The following is a 20,646-nucleotide window of genomic DNA, read 5'->3' on the forward strand; positions in this document are numbered from 1 at the left end:
GTTCAGGAGGAGGCTTGAAGCACTGGGCATCTTGTTATGACATGCATTATCTGAATTAGGTCCACAAAATTATACCTAGGAGGAGCGGCTTCTATGGAGGAACTTTGAATGTCCTTTGAGCTAGATAGCTAACTAACAAGCTTGAGATAGCTAGCTAAGAAGCTTGTGTGTGCAGAGCGGCACCAGAATTTAAAACACATCTTACCTTGTTGTTAATAAATCCAATGTGAAACATGACAACTAGGCCTATAGTATCTTTAACTAGCATTGAAAAAGTTTCTCTCTCCCTATCTTCTGAATCACGTTTGTAACGTTGGTACAGTAGCCTATGGTTCAAAGGGGGGAGGTATAGGTAGCCTAAACACGCACACACACACTGGCAAAGATTTTCAGCTTGCAGGCAGACAAGCTCCCACAATCTTCTTTTTATACATTTCTTTCAGCCAGTTGGTCCAGTCCGGGATGCTGGCATTCTAGGCAGAGTTCATTGGCCAGTCTGAGATATGGCTTTTTCTTTGCAACTCTGCCTAAAAGGCCAGCATCCCGGAGTTGCCTCTTCACTGTTGACGTTGAGACTGGTGTTTTGTGGGTACTATTTAATGAAGCTGCCAGTTGAGGACTTGTGAGGCGAGTGGTTCTCAAACTAGACACTCTAATGTACTTGTCCTCTTGCTCAGTTGTGCACCGGGGCCTCCCACTCCTCTTTCTATTCTCGTTAGAGCCAGATTGCGCTGTTCTGTGAAGGGAGTAGTACACACACAACGTTGTGCGAGATCTTCAGTTTCTTGGCAATTTCTCGCATGGAATAGCCTTCATTTGTCAGAACAAGAATAGACTGACGAGATTCAGAAGAAAGTTATTTGTTTCTGGCCATTTTGAGTCTGTAATCGAACCCACAAATGCTGATGCTCCAGATACTCAACTAGTCTAAAGAAGGCCAGTTTTATTGTTTCTTTAATCAGAACAACAGTTTTCAGATGTGCAAAAGGGTTTTCTAATGATCAATTAGCCTTTTAAAATGATCAACTTGGATTAGCTAACACAACGTGCCATTGGAACACAGGAGTGATGGTTCTTGATAATGGGCCTCTGTACGCCTATGTCGAAATTCCATAAAAAATCTGGCGTTTCCAGCTACAATAGTCATTTACAACATTAACAATGTCTACACTGTATTTCTGATCAATTTGATGTTATTTTAATGGACAAAAAATGTGCTTTTCTTTCAACAACAAGGACATTTCTAAGTGACCCCAAACTTTTGAACGGTAGTGTAGATGTACACGGAGGGTGAATGTTAGTGGTATGCATGTCAATCTCTCCTGGCTCAAAGTTGAGGAGATTGATCGCATCCCTATTGGTCTTTGTGCGAGGTGTTGATACAGTGGGGGAAAAAAGTATTTGATCCCCTGCTGATTTTGTAAGTTTGCCCATTTACAAAGAAATTATCAGTCTATAATTTTAATAGTAGGTTTATTTGAACAGAGAGAGACAGAATAACAACAAAAAAATCCAGAAAAACGCATGTAAAAAATGTTATGAAATTATTTGCATTTTAATGAGGGAAATAAGTATTTGACCCTTCTGCAAAACATGACTTAGTACTTGGTGGCAAAACCCTTGTTGGCAATCACAGAGGTCAGACATTTCTTGTAGTTGGCCACCAGGTTTGCACACATCTCAGGAGGGATTTTGTCCCACTCCTCTTTGCAGATCTTCTCCAAGTCATTAAGGTTTCGAGCCTGACGTTTGCCAACTCGAACCTTCAGCTCCCTCCACAGATTTTCTATGGGATTAAGGTCTGGAGACTGGCTAGGCCACTCCAGGACCTTAATTTGCTTCTTCTTGAGCCACTCCTTTGTTGCCTTGGCCGTGTGTTTTGGGTCATTGTCATGCTGGAATACCCATCCACGACCCATTTTCAATGCCCTGGCTGAGGGAAGGAGGTTCTCACCCAGGATTTGTCGGTACATGGCCCCGTCCATCGTCCCTTTGATGCGGTGAAGTTGTCCTGTCCCCTTAGCAGAAAAACACCCCCAAAGGATAATGTTTCCACCTCCATGTTTGACGGTGGAGATGGTGTTCTTGGGGTCATAGGCAGCATTCCTCCTCCTCCAAACACGGCGAGTTGAGTTGATGCCAAAGAGCTCCATTTTGGTCTCATCTGACCAGAACACTTTCACCAGTTGTCCTCTGAATCATTCATATGTTCATTGGCAAACTTCAAACGGGCATGTATATGTATTCTTGAGCAGGGGGACCTTGCGGGCGCTGCAGGATTTCAGTCCTTCAAGGCGCAGTGTGTTACCAATTGTTTTCTTGGTGACTATGGTCCCAGCTGCCTTGAGATCATTGACAAGATCCTCCCGTGTAGTTCTGGGCTGATTCCTCACCGTTCTCATGATCATTGCAACTCCACGAGGTGAGATCTTGCATGGAGCCCCAGGCCGAGGGAGATTGACAGTTCTTTTGTGTTTCTTCCATTTGCGAATAATGGCACCAAATGTTGTCACCTTCTCACCAAGCTGCTTGGCGATGGTCTTGTAGCCCATTCCAGCCTTGTGAAGGTCTACAATCTTGTCCCTGACATCTTTGGAGAGCTCTTTGGTCTTGGCCATGGTGGAGAGTTTGGAATCTGATTGATTGATTGCTTCTGTGGACAGGTGTCTTTTTTACAGGTAACAAGCTGTGGTTAGGAGCACTCCCTTTAAGAGTGTGCTCCTAATCTCAGCTCATTACCTGTATAAAAGACACCTGGGAGCCAGAAATCTTTCTGATTGAGAGGGGGTCAAATACTTATTGCCCTCATTAAAATGCAAATCAATTTATAACATTTCTGACATGCGTTCTTCTGGATATTTTTGTTGTTATTCTGTCTCTCACTGTTCAAATAAACCTACCATTAAAATTATAGACTGATCCTTTCTTTGTCAGTGGGCAAACGTACAAAATCAGCAGGGGATCAAATACTTTCCCCCCCACTGTATGTTAAAGGTACCGAACTGTCTGTTCAAACAGTTGGCACACAGTTCAGACACTCATCCGTACAACACAAGACATGCAACCAGAGGTCTCTTCACAGTCCCCAGGTCCAGAACAGAGGCTGGGAAACACACAGTATTAAACAGAGCCATGACTACATGGAACTCTCTGCCACTCCAGGTAACTCAAGCTAGCAATAAAACCAGATAAAAAAAAACAGATTAAAGAACACCTTACGGCACCACAAGGACTGTGAAGAGAGACATTTTTATATATTTTGTATTATGCATTTTAATTGTATTATGTATTGTATTATGTAGTGGTATGTATATTATGTATTTTATTTGTATTATGTATTTTCATTGTATTATGTATTGTATTATGTAGTGGTATGTATATTATGTATTTTATTTGTTGTGTTTTGTTTTCTGTTTGGACCCCAGGAAGAGTAGCTGCTGCCTTAGTCTTTAAATAATGTAGTCTTTAAATAACCTAGTCCAAAGGAGAGGAACTGCTGGAGAACTATGACAAACAACATTAGTATTATAGCAGTGACTTCAGATACATTTTTGTACTGGTAGAATGTTAAAAGATCTATGGAAATTTGTTCTGTAACAGATTTACGGATATGGTCATAAAAACATACATTTTGAAGTTCAACGGTTTCCTACAACTTTTCTCAAGCCTCAAATGACTTCAAAGTTTCCTGTTCAAAGCCTCCAATGCTCTGAGTTTCCCATGCCCCTGTAAAATCTCTAAAACATTGCTCAAAACAGTAACACTTAGGCTAGGGCTAGGCAGAGGGAGAGAAGAAGTGTACTCACAGAAACAAAACGCACTGGTCTTGAGCAGCCTCACTCACAAAGTGTTTTGATGACTCCTTCCCAGAAGCTGACCCTGCCCTGTAAACAGTACCTCCCACTATAGAGGCACTGACTTCAGCCAGAGTTGAGCTGGACAGACTACACACAAAGCACTGCGACTAGAGAGCAATGCGACAGCCCGACCTCTGGTTCAGAGAGGCACTGAGAAAGAGTAGCAGGGCCAAGAGCAGTTCAGCTGCTGTAGCTGTCTCCACACACACGGATCAAGACACGGAAGCAGCCTGCCTGCCTGCCCCTGTGCTGGCTATGTGTGGCTCTGCCTCCCTCCCTCCCTCTCTCTCACACACACACACACACACACACACACAGAGATGGTCTAGCCACGAGGAAGTCTCCCTCCCTACTTTGACTATTTTTCCAAGCTGAGGTACAGACGGTGGGAGAGGAGAGGAGACAGATGTTATTTTATTTCAGATGATCATGTAAGATATTTGCTAACTTTAATATTCAGCATTTTGTCACAAATTATTTTTGAAATTGATTACGGCATGTCTCATTGCTTTCTCTGAGTCCTGGTCTTTGGTTCCCTCCCCTCATGACACTGTAGCTTGTCATTTAATTCCGGCAACCTTAGGCTTAGATCATGTGTAGGAGAGATTGTAGAGGACACAACCCCCCCATTGTACGGTTATATCACTTTAGAGAACTGAGTCTGTGTTGAGCCACTTCAGTAAGATGTGTGCTTCTTTTATTCATGTCCTTGACTATACCACTACTTTCTAAATCAAAATGCCTTTTGGTGGACAACATTTCTCACTTCCAAATGTCCTGGCTGTGTTGAAGTGATGTCCAAACACTACGCTAACACTGACAAAGCTCATCTTTGTCTCATAGGAAAATAGCTCTAGCTTCAGTAGAGAAGAGGGAGGGCTGAGGGTTGAACATTTGTGGTGGGGCCCGCATTTTACACATTTTCCAACTGTTCAAATTTGAAACTGTCAACCTACGACATGCCAAGGCCAAAATGTGGGTAATAATTAGCTGGAGAATATTGCTGCACTGGGTTGTGATGCGAAAAGCTCAAGTTTTTGGTGAGTGGTAAAATAGGAAACCCTGACCACACCCCTGTACAGCACTGTACAATACCACACAAAAGGTTTTTTAAAGGCTGGCTAATGACTGAGAATTTTTTAAGAGAGCAGAGCAGTTTAGAGGCCCCACATCCTGTTTGACACCACACACAGAAACACACATTCAGATTTAGAGCCGTATTAAGCCGGTAGTAGGAAGCTCTCTCATCCATTTATATGCATCTGATACAGTCTTATACTCTTTTGTTTTAAAAGCTAAACATACAACACCCGTTCTGCCAGTCACATTCTGTAAAAGGTCTCCACTTTTCAGTTTGCTGCAGCTAGCGACTGGAACAAGCTGCAAAAAACACTCAAACTGTACAGTTTGGTCTCCATCTCTACATTGAAAGGCTCAATCATGGACACTCATACTGACACTTGTGTCTGCTTCGTGTGATGTAATGTTGTCTGTACCTTTTCCCCTCCGTGCTGTTGTCTGTGCCTAACAATGTTTGTAACATGTTTGTGCTGCTACCATGTTGTGCCTGTTGTGTGTGAAGTACACCTGATTCAACTTGGCAACTAGTCATCAGGCCCTCAATAAGTAGAATCAGATGTTTTTTGTCCTGGGCTACAACAGAAATGTGTGCTGTTGGGGGTCCTCGAGGACTGGAGTTGGGAACCACTGTCATACAATATTGAGATTTTTACCAAGTAGACAACTGACTCACAAGTCACATTGGTAATCCGTGTCATCGGGCAACCACTATGGATTTACTACTGATTTACAGGAGTCATTAGTGAGGCCACGAGTCTGACAATAACAATGACCATAGGGAAAGATGCTCTCCTTGTTCACCCACGACTGCGTGGCCATGCACAACTCCAACACCATCATCAAGTTTGCTGACGACACGACAGTGGTAGGCCTGATCACCAACGGCGATGAGACAGCCTACAAGGAGGAGGTCAGAGACTTAGCAGCACGGTGCCAGGATAACAATCTCTCTCTCAACGTCAGTAAGACCAAGGAGCTGATCGTGGACTACAGGAGAAAGAGGGGAGAGCATTTACCCTGACAGGGCTGCAGTGAAGCGGATCGAGAGATTCAAGTTGGCGTCCACATCACTAAGGACTTAACATGGTCCAAACACACCCACACAGTCGTGAAGAGGGCACGACAACACCTCTTCCACCTCAGGAGGCGGAAAAGATCCTCAAAAAGTTCTACAGCTGCACCATCGAGAGCATCTTGACTGGCTGCATTACCGCTTGATATGGCAAATGCACTGCCCTCAACCACCAAGCGCTACAGAGGGTGGTGTGGACAGTCGAGTACATCATTGGTGCCGAGCTCCCTGGCATCCACGACCTCTATATCAGGCGGTGTCAGAGAAAGACCTGAAAATGGTCAAAGACTCCAGTCACCCAAGCCATAGACTGTTCACTCTGCTACCGTCTGTCAAAAAGTACAGGAGCATCGACTCTCGAACCAACAGGCTTCTACCCCCAAGCCATAAGACTCGGGGCTCCCAAGCGGCGCAGCGGTCTAAGGCACTGCATCTCAGTGCTTGAGGCGTCACTACAGACACCCTGGTTTGATTCCAGGCAGGATCACAACCGGCTGTGATTGGAGTCCCATAGGGCGGCGCACAATTGGCCAGGTGTCGTCCGGGTTTGGTCGGTGTAGGCTGTCATTGTAAATAAGAATCTGTTCTTAACTGACTTGCCTAGTTAAAAAAATATATATTAAAAAAAGACAGCTAAATGGCCATAAGACTGCTAAATAGCTAATTCAATGGTTACCCGGACTATCTGCACAGACCCTATCTTGCACTGACTCTATGCACACTCACAATACTATACAGTGAGCTCCAATACAGTGAGCTGACAATAATTTAAAAACATTTCTCTGTACTCCAGCACTTTGGATTTGACATTCTTTTTTCATCCATATCAGGTGAACTGTTAAGAAACTACAGCACTTTTTGTACATCGTCCCCCCACATTTTAGGGGACCAAAAGTATTGGGACAAATTCACTTATGTGTATTAATGTAGTCAAAGGTTTAGTATTTGGTCCCATATTCCTAGCACACCATGATTACATCAAGCTTGTGACTCTACAAACTTGTTGAATGTATTTGCTGTTTGTTTTTGTTGGGTTTCTGATTATTTTGTGCTCAATAGAAATGAATGGTAAATAATGTATTATGGCATTTTGGAGTCACTTTTATTGTAAATAAGAATATAATATGTGTTTAAATACCGCTATATTAAATGTGGATGCTACCATGATTACGGACAGGCTAGTCCTGAATGAATCATGAATAATGTTACAGATGCACAAATATCATACCCCAAGACATGCTAACCTCTCATTACCTCAATAGCAGAGGAGATTAGCATTTTTGGGGGGTATGATGTTTGTGCGTCCGTAACTTTCTCACTCATCATTATTCACAATTCTATTGTGCACAAAATAATCTGAAACACAACCAAAACAAACAGCAAATGCATCCAAGAAGTTTGTAGAGTCACAAGCTTGATGTAATCATTGTGTGCTAGGAATATGCGACCAAATACTAAACCTTTGACTACTTTAATACGTGACTTTATAAGTGAACTTGTCTAGATACTTTTGGCCCCCTGAAATGGTGGGACTATGGTGGGACTATGTACAAAAACTGCTCTAATTTCGAAATGGTTATGGATGAAAATACCCTAAAATTAAAGCTGACAGTCTGCACTTTATCCTCATAGTCACTGAGTAGGGTTACATGCACACAAAATTGTGATTATTGTGGATAGTCCGATTACTATAATAATTCAATTACGATTCCCCTAGTAATCCTGTTTACATGGACACATCTGAAATCAGGCTACCTGATAGCACTCTGATAAATGCAGAAAATCGTCAATCAAAATAAACTTTCTATCACAGCGAACATGTTATTTTTGGGAAGCATATTTGGACATATTTGGACAGCAGTTTGGACATAAAGTTTATAGTTTGCACGTGAAAACTACTTCTAAGACGCATACATTCAGTTGCTCCAAACTCACTTCACTTGAGCTAAAGAGGGAGGCTCGCTTAACTGGTGCTAGCACATGCGCAGATAAAATACACTGCTGGAATGCCAATTAATGCATTTACATGTCCTAATAATTTGAAATATTGCTCAGAAAAGCAGGTGTTTTAACGGCATATTAAGATAGTCGTGTAAACACCTTACTCTATTTATTGCATAATCTGCCTACTGCCATAATTAGTTTAATATCTAATTATTAGTGTGAATGTAAACGTACTCATTGTATCATTTCAAATCTAAAGTGCAAAAGTACAGAGCCAAAACAACCAAAAATGTGTCACTGTCCCAATACTTTTGGAGCTCACTGTGTATATACACACTATATACAAACTACACAGACACTACATACACACACACCAACGCATACAGACACCACACAAACACATACGCATACCGACACCACACACGCACATATACTCACACACTTTTACACTCATCATATGCTGCTACTCTGTACTTTATTTGACTCTTATTATTATCTAACCTGACGCCTTGTCACTTTACTCTGCCTTCATGTTAGGACTGTCCCTGACTAAAGAAAATCTTGGTCGACCAAGAGTCGTCTGGTCTTTCGACCAATCGATTGGTTGAAATTCGAAAACGTACATTTTTCCATATATATACACATCCTATGTATTTTAATCAAATGAACTATATGCACTGAGCTTGTCTGATGCTTTAAGCAAACTGTTTGAGGAAATAATTAAGACACAAATGACTAGAGGGAGTCTGACCGCAATTGATTTGATTGTGCCGGGCCTGCGCTGTGTTAAAAAAAGACAGTGAGTGACTGGGTGACTAGCACCCGCTGTCTCTATCTCCTCCCTGCTGCAGCAACCACCACATAACATCAAGTGTGTATCGTGGTGTCCATGTTGCTGAAGCTGCAACATAATTACAGCAATTTTTGACTGAAAAGTTATGTTACCGAAATCCCTAATTTATTTAGGAAAAACATTCCGTATTCTATGCATCTCCTGCATGTGACCAATAGGATATCCTAAATCACATCAATAAATTGGTTATAACAAACACCGTAACACATGACAGTAAAATGGATGCATTGTTATGGGGGAATGTTTACTGGTTGCTCAGGAGGTAAAGGGGAAGTCAGATGTGTGGAATAAATTTGGTACTAAATTTGGTACTGGAGATCAAGAACAATAAGGTAAGAAGCAAGCTCTGCGTGCATATTATGTCTGCCAAACAGGTGCTGTTAGAATATAATATAATTTTTCTGACCATTTGGAACAATTTAAACAAAACAAAATAAATGATAAGCATACCAGAGTATGTAATGTTTTTGTAAAGCCTTTATTACAGCAAAGACTAAAAACAGTCACTTTCATTAGTGAATTCAATTTCTGAAATGGAACGGTTTAGGTCTGTTTATTGTTATGCAAATTATTCAATGATGGCTTCATTTCATTTTTAAACTAAAATGCTTGATTGCATTTCTAATCATGTATGAGTCGTATGTGTAAGGTTCTGCTTTTCTTTTCTTAGTCAACCTTGTGTTCTTTTTCTTTGTGTTCTTGAACGTAGCCCTGTTTCTTTGTGTTCTGGAACGTAGCCCTGTCTTTCTGTTTGACCATTGCCTGCCTGTGACCACGATTCCTGCCTTCTGCGAAGGCTTAATAAACATCTGCCGCGCTCTGCGTGTGAATCAACACCTTTTTCTCCCTGAGTATTCATTACAAAATACCTCACCTAAAAACAGAATGGATTCAGCGGAGCTACAGCGGCGCCTAACCCAGCAAGAGGAGCTTATGGAGGAAATTTGCCATCTTCTCCACCAGCCTATCCCTACTCCTCCGATGCCAGGTATCATAACCCATAGCCCTCCTTCGTTCATACCCATGCCTGGAAAATATGACGGTTCACCAGCTGGGAAGAGTTACGTACTAGCAGCTGTTAGACCCCAACTGCTGCAATGGTGTCACACGTCCTTGGGGTCAGGACATCCGGGCATTACACGAACCACCGAACTTCCCAAAAGCCCAGAAGTTCTGGTAGTCCTCACTGACTTCTGACGTAAGGGATTTACTTACACTCCTGTCCAGTCTGCTCTCAAACCAAAAGCCCTCGTCATCTCCCTTCCGGGAAGCTTCAATCTTTGCCAATCCCTCACTGACCCTGGCCCCACATAGCTGTTGACTTCATCACAGACCTTCCTGAATCCTCTGGTAACACCACCATCCTTGTCATAGTAGATAGGTTTTAAAAAATGTGTAATTTGGTTCTTCATCTACCTAACGCCATGGAATTGGCGGAGTGTATGTTCCAGCAGGTGTTCCATCTGTATGGGATTCCGGAGGACATTGTCTCTGACCGCGGGCCCCAGTTTGTCTCACGGGTGTGGCGAGCGTTCTGTGACCGACTGGGGGTTGCCCCCAGACCAACGGGCAGATGGAACGCCTGAACCAAGAAATAGGGAAGTACCTCCGCCAACAATGTTCTGCCTCTCCACACGACTGGAGTCGGTATATGGCCTGGGCCGAATACGCTCAGAACTCACTCATGCACTCATAACTCCGCCTTACTCCATTTCAGTGTGTCCTTTGTTACCAACCCCCCATGTTTCCCTGGGAGGCAGAGCCTGGTACTGTCCCAGCTGTTGCCGACTGGTTTCGGCGTAGTGAGCGGGTATGGGAGACCGTTCACCGGCATCTGCAGGACGCCTCTAATACCCAGAAACGCTTTGCCGACAGACGCCGCCGACCTACGCCACTCTTTCACCCGGACAGAATGTGTGGCTCTCTACCAGAGACATCCGGCTCCGCCTCCCCTGCAAAAAGTTCTGTCCTCGCTTCATTGGTGCCTTCAAGATAACCCATCGCATCAACCCTGTCACGTACCGCCTCCAGTTACCAAATCAGTATAAAATCTCCTCGTCCTTCCATGTGTCTCTGTTAAAACCGGTCACCTACAGTCCTCTTCATCCTCCAGTCTCTACCCGCAGTGCGCCCCCACAGTTGGACGTTGGAGGGGAACCTGCCTACGCCATAAGGGCCATCCTTGATTCCAGGTTGCATCCACTACCTAGTGGACTGGGAAGGTTATGGGCCTGAAGACCGGTCCTGGGTCCTCGATCAACACATCCTCGACCCAGAGATGATTCAGGCATTTCACCATAACCGTCTGCATCGGCCCGCTCCCCGACCTCAGGGTCGACCCCCGAACAGACCCACTGGACATCAGCCTCGACGCAGAACGTCGGGTCAGTCGACGACCTCGTTGAACCAGCCTGCCAGACCTCGACCCCGAGGTAGGCGGCTGCCTCTGCTTCCCCGCCCGCCCGCTTCACACTCCGGTGCCGTTGGGTCGTCCAGTCTTTGTGTTCTGGAACGTAGCCCTGTCTTTCATTTTTTTTCATTGATTTCACCTGTGTTCGTTTCTCACCTGGTCTCATCAGCTCCCTATTTAGTTCAATTCTTTCTGTTTGTATGGTTGTGAGGTATTGTTTGTTTTTGACTGCCTACCTGTGACCACGATTCCTGCCTTCTGAGAAGGCTTAATAAACATCTGCCATGCTCTGCGCATGAATCTACACCTTTTTCTTCCTGAGTATTCATTACAGTATGCTGTGTGATAACATGAACAAATAAATGATTGATTGATACAGTAGCCTATTTAAGTATTGAAATATAAGCCTAAGTAAGACTAAACTGGATGCACTCTTAGGCCTACAGCTCGATGGTGGTTATACAACGCTGTTGTACAAGGCTAAGTATGCTCCCTCTAATTTTCTCTTTCTCTCGGAGGACCTGAGCCCTAGGACCATGCCTCAGGACTACTTAGCCCGATGACTCCTTGCTGTCCCCAGTCCACCTGGTCATGCTACTACTCCAGTTTCAACTGTTCTGCCTGCAGCTATGGAACCCTGACCTGTTCACTGGACCTTGTCCCGGACCTGCTGTTTTGGACCCACTCTCTACCACACCTGCTGTCTCTAACTCTGAATGATCGGTTATGAAAAGCAAACTGACATTTACTCCTGAGGTGCTGACCTGTTGCACCCTCTACAACCACTGTGATTATTATCTGACCCTGCTGGTCATCTATGAACGTTTGAACATCTTGGCCATGTTCTATTATAATCTCCACCCAGGCCCAGCCAGAAGAGGACTGGCCACCCCTCAGGGCCTGGTTCCTCTCTAGGTTTCTTCCTAGGTTCTGGCCTTTTAGGAAGTTTTCCGAGCCACCGTGCTTCTACATCTGCATTGCTTGCTGTTTGGGGTTTTAGGCTGGGTTTCTGTACAGCACTTTGTGACTACGGCTGCTGTAAAAAGGGCTTGATAAATACATTTGATTGACTATACTAAACCTACTAATGATAATGACATATAATAACGATCACAATAATAGTAACAGTAAGAAGGAGTTCAAGGAAAAATAAGTTATTATTATAAATAATTTTTCTGATAATTTGGAACATTGTAAACAACACTAAATCAATTATAAATAATACCAGAGGCTGGTCTAACGAAAAAAGTGTAAATCCTTTATTACAGCAAACAAAATTAAAAACAGCCACATTTTTTAAATTGTTTACTTGACATGTAGTTGTGTGAGGCTTGGTACTCATGGAATCAGTAGGCTATTAAACAAATACTCAAACAAGCAACAGAAGCAGGATCAGTCTTATTTCTGTAGATATATAGTGCCTTGGAAAAGTATTCATCCTCTTGGCGTTTTTCCTATTTTGTTGCATTACAACCTGTAATTTTAAATTGATTTTTATTTGGATTTTATGTAATGGACATACACAAAATAGTCCAAATTGGTGAAGTGAAATGAAAAAAATAACTTATTTAAAAATCCCTGAAAAATGGTGCAACCAATTATCTTCAGAAGTCACATAATTAATTAAATAAAGTCCACATGTGTGCAATCTAAGTGTCACATGAGCTCAGTATATATACACCTGTTTTGAAAGGCCCCAGAGTCTGCAACACCACTAAGCAAGGGGCACCACCAAGCAAGTGGCACCATGAAGATCAAGGAGCTCTCCAAACAGGTCAGGGACAAAGTTGTGGAGAAGTACAGATCACGGTTGGGTTATAAAACAATATCTGAAACTTTGAACATCCCATGGAGCACCATTAAATCCATTATTGAAAAATGGAAAGAATATGGCACCACAACAAACCTGCCAAGAGAGGGCCGCCCACCAAAACTCACAGACCAGGCAAGGAGGGCATTAATCAGTGAGGCAACAAAGAGACCAATGAGACCAGGAGTATCTGTCCATAGGACCACTTTAAGCCGTACACTCCACAGAGCTGGGCTTTACGGAAGAGTGGCTAGAAAAAATCCATTGCTTAAAGGAAAAAATAAGCAAACACGTTTGGTGTTTACCAAAACGCATGTGGAAGACTCCCCAAACATATGGAAGAAGGTACTCTGGTCAGATGAGACTAAAATGTAGCTTTTTGTCCATGGAAAACGCTATGTCTGGCACAACCCCAACACCTCTCATCACCCTGAGAACATCATCCCCACAGTGAAGCATGGTGGTGGCAGTATCATGCTGTGGGGATGTTTTTCATCGGCAGGGACTGGGAAACTGGTCAGAATTGAAGGATGGCGCTAAAGACAGGGAAATTCTTGAGGGAAACCTGTTTCAGTCTTCCAGAGATTTGAGACTGGGACGGAGGTTCACCTTCCAGGAGGACAATGACCCTAGGCATACTGCTAAAGCAAAACTTGAGTGGTTTAAGGGGAAACATTTAAATGTATTGGAATGGCCTAGTCAAAGCCCAGATCTCAATCCAATTGTCCGCCATGGTCTGGGGTGGTGTGTCACAGCATCATCGGACTGAGCTTGTTGTCATTGCAGGCAATCTCAACGCTATGCGTTACAGGGAAGACATCCTCCTCCCTCATGTGGTACCCTTCCTGCAGGCTCATCCTGACATGACCCTCCAGCATGACAATGCCACCAGCCATAATGCTTGTTCTGTGCGTGATTTCCTGCAAGAAAGGAATGTCAGTGTTTTGCCATGGACAGCGAAGAGCCCGGATCTCAATCCCACTGAGCACGTCTGGGACCTGTTGGATCGGAGGGTGAGGGCTAGGGGCATTCCCCCCAGAAATTTCCGGGAACTTGCAGGAGCTTTGGTGGAAGAGTGTGGTAACATCTCACAGCAAGAACTGGCAAATCTGGTGCAGTCCATGAGGAGGAGATGCACTGCAGTACTTAAAACCTGTTGGGGATAGGGGGCAGTATTTGCACGGCCGGATAAAAAACGTATCCGATTTAATCTGATTACTACTCCTGCCCAGTAACTAGAATATGCATATAATTAGTAGATTTGGATAGAAAACACTCTAAAGTTTCTAAAACTGTTTGAATGGTGTCTGTGAGTATAACAGAACTCATATGGCAGTCAAAACCCTGAGACAAATCCTAACAGGAAATGGAAATCTGATGTGTGGAATCACTTCAAACCTTTGCCATTGAAACACACAGGGACTTATTAATCATTTAGCACTTCCTAAGGCTTCCACTAGATGTCAACAGTCTTTACAAAGTGGTTTGAGTCTTCTATGGTAGAAACTGACCCAAAGAGAGGCTTGGGAAGTTGGTCACAGGGGGAGGGCCATTACTACTATGACGCGGGCGCCCATGGGAAACCTTTTGTTCTGAAACGTTTAGTAAGACAATGCAATCGTCCGCCTTGAATATTATTGAAGCTCTGGTTGAAAAAGGCCCTAAAGATTTATGTTATACAACGTTTGACATGTTTGAACGAACGTAAATATATTTTTTTTTGCACATTCGTGACGACAAGTCCCGCGAGCTTCAGTACATTATGAGTAGCCTTCGGAACGCGCTAACAAGAAGGAACTATTGGGACATAAATTATTAACTTTTTCGAACAAAACTACATTTGTTGTGGACCTGGGATTCCTGGAAGTGCCTTCTGATGAAGATAATCAAAGATAAGGGAATATTTACAATAGTATATTTGATTTTAGATGGTTCCAAGATGGCGCTAACATGTATCGCCTAGCCTATTTTTCTGAGCATACCACGTCGTTTATTGCAAAGTGTGATTTCCCAGTAAAGTTATTTTTAAATCTGGCAATGCGGCTGCATTCACGAGATGTTAATCTATAATTCTTTGAATGACAATATTACATTTTAACAATGTTTTCGAATAGTAATTTTGTAAATTGTAGCGCTGATTCACCGGAAGCATTTGAGGGAAAATATTTTCTGAACGTCACGCGCCGATGTAAAATGCTGTTTTTATATATAAATATGAACTTTATCGAACAAAAAATGCATGTATTGTGTAACATGATGTCATAGGAGTGTCATCTGATGAAGATTGTCAAAGGTTAGTGCTGCATTTAGCTGTGTTTTGGGTATTTGTGATGCATGCTAGCTGCTTTGAAAATGGCAGTGTGATTTTTTTTGGCAGGGTACTCTCCTTACATAATCTAATGTTTTGCTTTTGCTGTAAAGCCTTTTTGAAATCGGACAACGTGGTTCGATTCAGGAGAGGTGTATCTATAAAATGGTGTAAAATAGTAATATGCTTGAGAAATTGAAGTTATAGCATTTATGAGGTTTTGTATTTCGCGAGACGCAATTCCACTGGCTGTTGACTAGGGTGCAAGCGTCCCACGTTCCCAGACAGGTTAATGCAGCTGGTGGCCACACCAGATACTGACTGTTACTTTTGATTTATTTTGACCCCCCTTCATTCAGGGACACATTATTTAATTTCTGTTAGTCACATGTCTGTGGAACTTGTTCAGTTTATGTCTCAGTTGTTGAATCTTGTTATGTTCATACAAATATTTACACACGTTAAGTTTGCTGAAAATAAACGCAGTTGACAGTGAGATGACGTTTCTTTTTTTGCTGAGTTTATAACCATATACAATTTTATTAGCACGTCTCAGTGATGGACTGTACCATCCCCACGGCCTCCACAATGGATTAGTCCACTTAGACATGCGCGAGTCAGACAGGTGTCTTGTACACCAGGATTTTTTGTTGTTGCTACTGCTCGACTAAAGAAATCTCGGTCGACCAACAGCCTATCGACCAAACAACCAGTCGACTAAATGGGGTCAGCCCTTCTTCATGTGCATACAATATCTACCTCAAATACATCATACACCTGCACATTTATCTGGTACTGGTACTCCCTGTATATACAGTAGCTCCATTCTTGTGTATTTTATTCCTCGTGTTATTATTTTTACTTTAATTATAATTTTTTAAACTCTGCATCAATGGGAAATGCTCGTAAGCAAGCATTTCACGGTAAAGTCTGCACCCGTTGTATTCGGCGCACGTGACAAAATGTGATTTGATTTGCTATATCATTATTGGAGTAGCCTAAGTGACTTGTCTGTAACCATGATTGTACAGTACATGACTGTAACCAAGACTATCAAAGACTCCAGCCACCCAAATCATGGACTCAAGCGGTACCGATGCACCAAGTCTGGAACCAACAAGAGCCTGAACAGCTTCTTCCCCCAAGCTAGAAGACTGCTAAATAGTTAACTAAATAGCTGCGCGGACTATCTGCATTGAACCTTTTTGCACTAACTCTTTTGACTCATCACATACAGTGCTGCAACTGTTTATTATCTATCCTGTTGCCTAGTCACTTTACCTCTACTTGTATGTAGTACCAGTCAAAACTTTGGAGACACCTACTCATTTCAGGGTTTTTCTTTATTTTTACTATTTTCTACACATTGTAGAATAATAGTGAAGACATCAAAACTATGAAATATCACATATGGAATCACGTAGTAACCAAAAAAGTGTTAAACAAATCAAATTATATTTTATATATGAGATTCTTGAAATTAGCCACCCTTTGCCTTGATGACATTTAAAAAAGTCTAATAAATCAATTTAATATACACCATCACAGTAAATCCATCACTTATTTTAGGCACGTCTAAATAAACATTATGACATGCAGAAAATGTATTTCAGAAGAACAGAATATGATTTGGCCTACTCTATGTGAAACAGGTCCTATATGCTAGATTAAGAGTTAAAAAATAAGTAATTTGAATGTACTCGAATAGCGAATGGAGGCCGCTTTACCGCCGGTTTGTTTTTCCATCATGCCGGGTAGGCTACGCAGGTTATTTCACTCCACGCATCAACCCTTGTTTGAAGAGAATGCAGCCTCTCGCTGCACGACAGGTGAAAGTCCACCCAAAACTTTGTATTCCATGGTTTCTCCAACCCTGTTCCTGCAGTTAAATCTGTTTGGGAACTTCAATAGTAACATGTTTTCACAACAAAACATTTCATTAAACTGTTGACAGCCCCTCTCTCTACGCGCTCGAGAAAGGAATGAAGGTGAGAAGAGGAGATGGAAACACACGGTGTTGAGATATTCTGTAGCTAAAGGTAATGTATAGCTAACGGCCTATTAATTAGGAAAATATAAAAAATGTCCTATTACTAGGCTATTCAAAATACAAATTCACTATAATTGTAGACTAACCCTGTAAGCCACCCTGAACAATCAATGGACCAACAGCATCGTCTAGGCCAGGGGTGGGCAACTACTCCAAGGCCTGATTGGTGTCACACTTTTTCTCCATCCCTCGCAAACACAGCTGATTAATCAAATTGCATTCTAAACTGAAGATCATGATTAGGTGATTATTGGAGTCAGGTGTGTTAGCTGGGTTGGGGCAAAACTGTGACACCAATCAGGCCCTCGAGGACTGGAATTGCCCACCCCTGGTCTAGGCCTACATGTTCTCTCCCAGACTTATGGATAGAAAGTTTGGAGCGTAGCATAAAGTAACCAGTCCATCCAGTATGCATAATAATGTTTTTCTGCTGTGTGTAATATTCAGTAGGCTATGATACAATCGTTAAATTAAATGTAAAAATGTTCGGCCTTGGGCTCATACACTACATGACCAGAAGTATGTGGACACCTGCTCGTCAAACATCTCACTCCAAAATCATGGGCATTAATTTGAGTTGCTAAAACAGACAACTCTTTTGGGAAGGCTTTTCACGAGATGTGGGAACATTTCTGTCGGGACACGCTTCCATTTAGCCACAAGAGCATTAGTGAGGTCGGGCACTGAAGTTGGGCGATTAGGCCTGGCTCGCAGTCGGCGTTCCAATTCATCCCAAAGGTGTTCGATGGGTTTGAGGTCAGGACTCTGTGCAGGTTAATCAATTTCTTCCACACAAAGCTCGACAAACCATTTCTGTATGGTTCTCACTTTGTGCATGTGAGCATTGTCATGCTGAAAAGGGAAAGGGCTTTCCCCAAACTGTTGCCACAAAGTTTGAAGCACAAGAGCCTGAACCATGAACCAGACCATTATTCCTCCTCCACCAAACTTTACAGTTGGCATTATGCATTTGAGCAGGTAGCGTTCTCCTGGCATCTGCCAAACCCAGATTTGTCTTTTTTTTTTTAAACATTGAACCTTTATTTAACTAGGCAAGTCAGTTAAGAATAAATTCTTACTTACAATGACGGCCTAGCCAGGCCAAACCCGGACGACGCTGGGCCAATTGTGTGCTGCCCTATGGGACTCCCAATCACGGCCAGATGTGATACAGCCTGGACTCAAACCAGGGACTATAGTGATGCCACTTGCACTGAGATGCAGTACCGTAGACCGCTGCGCCACTCGAGATTCATCAATCCAGAGAACACGTTTCCACTGCTCCAGAGTCCAATGGCGGCGAGCTTTACACCACTTCAGCCAACGCTTGGCATTGCGCATGGTGATCTTAGGCTTGTGTGCGGTTGCTCGGCCATGGAAACCCACTTCATGAAGCTCCCGACAAACAGTTCTTGTGCTGACGTTGCTCCCAGAGGCAGTTTGGAACTCCATGTGCTTCAGCACTCGGCGGTCTCGTTCTGTGAGCTTGTGTGGCCTACCACTTCACGGCTGAGCCGTTGTTGCTCCTAGACGTTTCCACTTCACAATAACAGCACTTAAAGTTGACTGAGGCAGAAATTTGATGAACTGACTTGTTGGAAAGGTGGCATCCTATGACAGTGCCACGTTGAAAGTCACGGAGCTCTTCAGTAAGGCCATTCTACTGACAATGTTCGTCTATGGAGATTGCATGGCTGTGTGCTCGATTTTATACATCTGTGTATATAGGCCTAAGCGTATGCATAAGCTCTAATATGTGTATGGGTGTTTTCAATTGATCATCATCACCTTAGAAAGCGCTGTCCATTTCGTTGTGTTAGGCTCTGAAACACCAACCATGTTTTACACTCAGTTTCAACCTGTTGTTGAACTTCTTTCATCAAATTGATCAATCACAATGAGGTGAGTTTTAAAAGCACATACTGTTTTGAAGATAAGTGTTTGATGTGATTTTCAATTGCATTTGCATTGATGTCAGAGGAACAATAGAGCCCTGAGTACCAGGCCATTAGGACTTGACGGTCATTAGTGAGTTGGGTACTACAGTACCAACGCATGTCCAGAGTACATAAGAGGAGATTACCGTTGTATAATGTGGAATTTTACTGAGGTCATGACTGCCGATGTAGTGGTAATACGGTCACCGCAAAAGCCCTAGCTGTGTCTCAATATCTCATTCATCAGAGAGAAATACCAGAGGGGAGGAGAGAAGAAAAGAAGAGAGGAGAGGCAGCCAGACTGGCCATATCTACCTCTCTCTCTATTTTGCTCTCTCAGTTTTTGGTGAGTGGTAAAACAGGAACCACACCCCTGTACTGCACTGTACTATACTACACAAAAGGTTGTATTAAAGTCTGGCTAATGACTGAGAAATTCACCACTTCACCACTTCACACCACTTCGCCTGACTTCCGCCTCACTAATCACTAGAATGCAATTCTTACACTCTTGGAAATACCAGCTAACTGCACCATTTCAGTGCTTTCCAAATGAGTATTGCATACAACAGTGATTCCCAACTCCAGTCCTCGATAACCACCAACAGTACACAATGACCAATCAGGTGTTTTTTTGTCCTGGGCTATAACAAAAATGTGTGCTGATGGGGGCACTCGAGGACTGGATCACCTGCTATTGAAATTATGCAAACATCATTCACTTTCCTGTCAGATCTTGACCCAGGCGGCGGGCCAGTATTCCTTTCATTCGGGCCAGTATCTTTCAGTTGCCACTGACAAATCTACCTGAATGTCGAGCCCTGCTGTGTGCAGTGTGCGGGTAGGTCCTACATATCTACTACTTAGTGTAGTCATTAGCGATGCTAATGATAGCCTAACCGTCTCTGGGTAGATGGAAAGGCAATTAAAAGTTAACTACAAAGTAGCCTATGCCTACCTGGCAGAATCATGATTATTTGCAGCAATCCTGTGGCCATCACAAGTGCACTACAGAAACACCGCTAGCCAAACACAACTGTCTGGCTGGTGCACACCTGAATTAAAGGGTAACTACACAAAAAATAACATGTTTTCTGATTTTTCCCAGACCTCAAACATTACGTGGTTTAATCATTGTTGTGGACTTAGAACATCCAATTTGGTTGTTTTTCAACAACAACAGAAAAAGTGTGATTTTGAGAGCGAAAACATGGAAAAATTGGGTGAATCCCGTTTCTTTTTTTTTGTTGCCGTGGTATCATTTTGGTATCAAGTATCGTTTATCAAATTCTGCCCTCTAGATGATTTCGCAGAAAACTTTGAAA

General features: G+C 42.9%; 1 protein-coding gene across 5 annotated transcripts in view; it reads right to left on the reverse strand.

Annotated features, from left to right (window-relative positions):
• The window catches only part of specc1 (sperm antigen with calponin homology and coiled-coil domains 1), a 176,501-nt gene that overhangs the window by 126,442 nt on the left and 29,413 nt on the right, over window positions 1–20,646 (reverse strand). For 2 of the 5 annotated variants that reach the window (XM_029700415.1, XM_029700416.1), the window contains exon 1: window positions 3,807–4,092. The exons of 1 other annotated variant lie outside the window; for it this stretch is intronic. The gene's annotated coding sequence lies outside the window, so the exon portion shown is untranslated. Of the gene's footprint in view, window positions 1–3,806; window positions 4,094–20,646 lie in introns of those variants that run through there. 2 more of the 5 variants (XM_029700413.1, XM_029700418.1) reach the window with 2 other exon arrangements.

Source organism: Salmo trutta, chromosome 19, assembly GCF_901001165.1.
Source record: "Salmo trutta chromosome 19, fSalTru1.1, whole genome shotgun sequence".
Taxonomy (NCBI): domain Eukaryota; kingdom Metazoa; phylum Chordata; class Actinopteri; order Salmoniformes; family Salmonidae; genus Salmo; species Salmo trutta.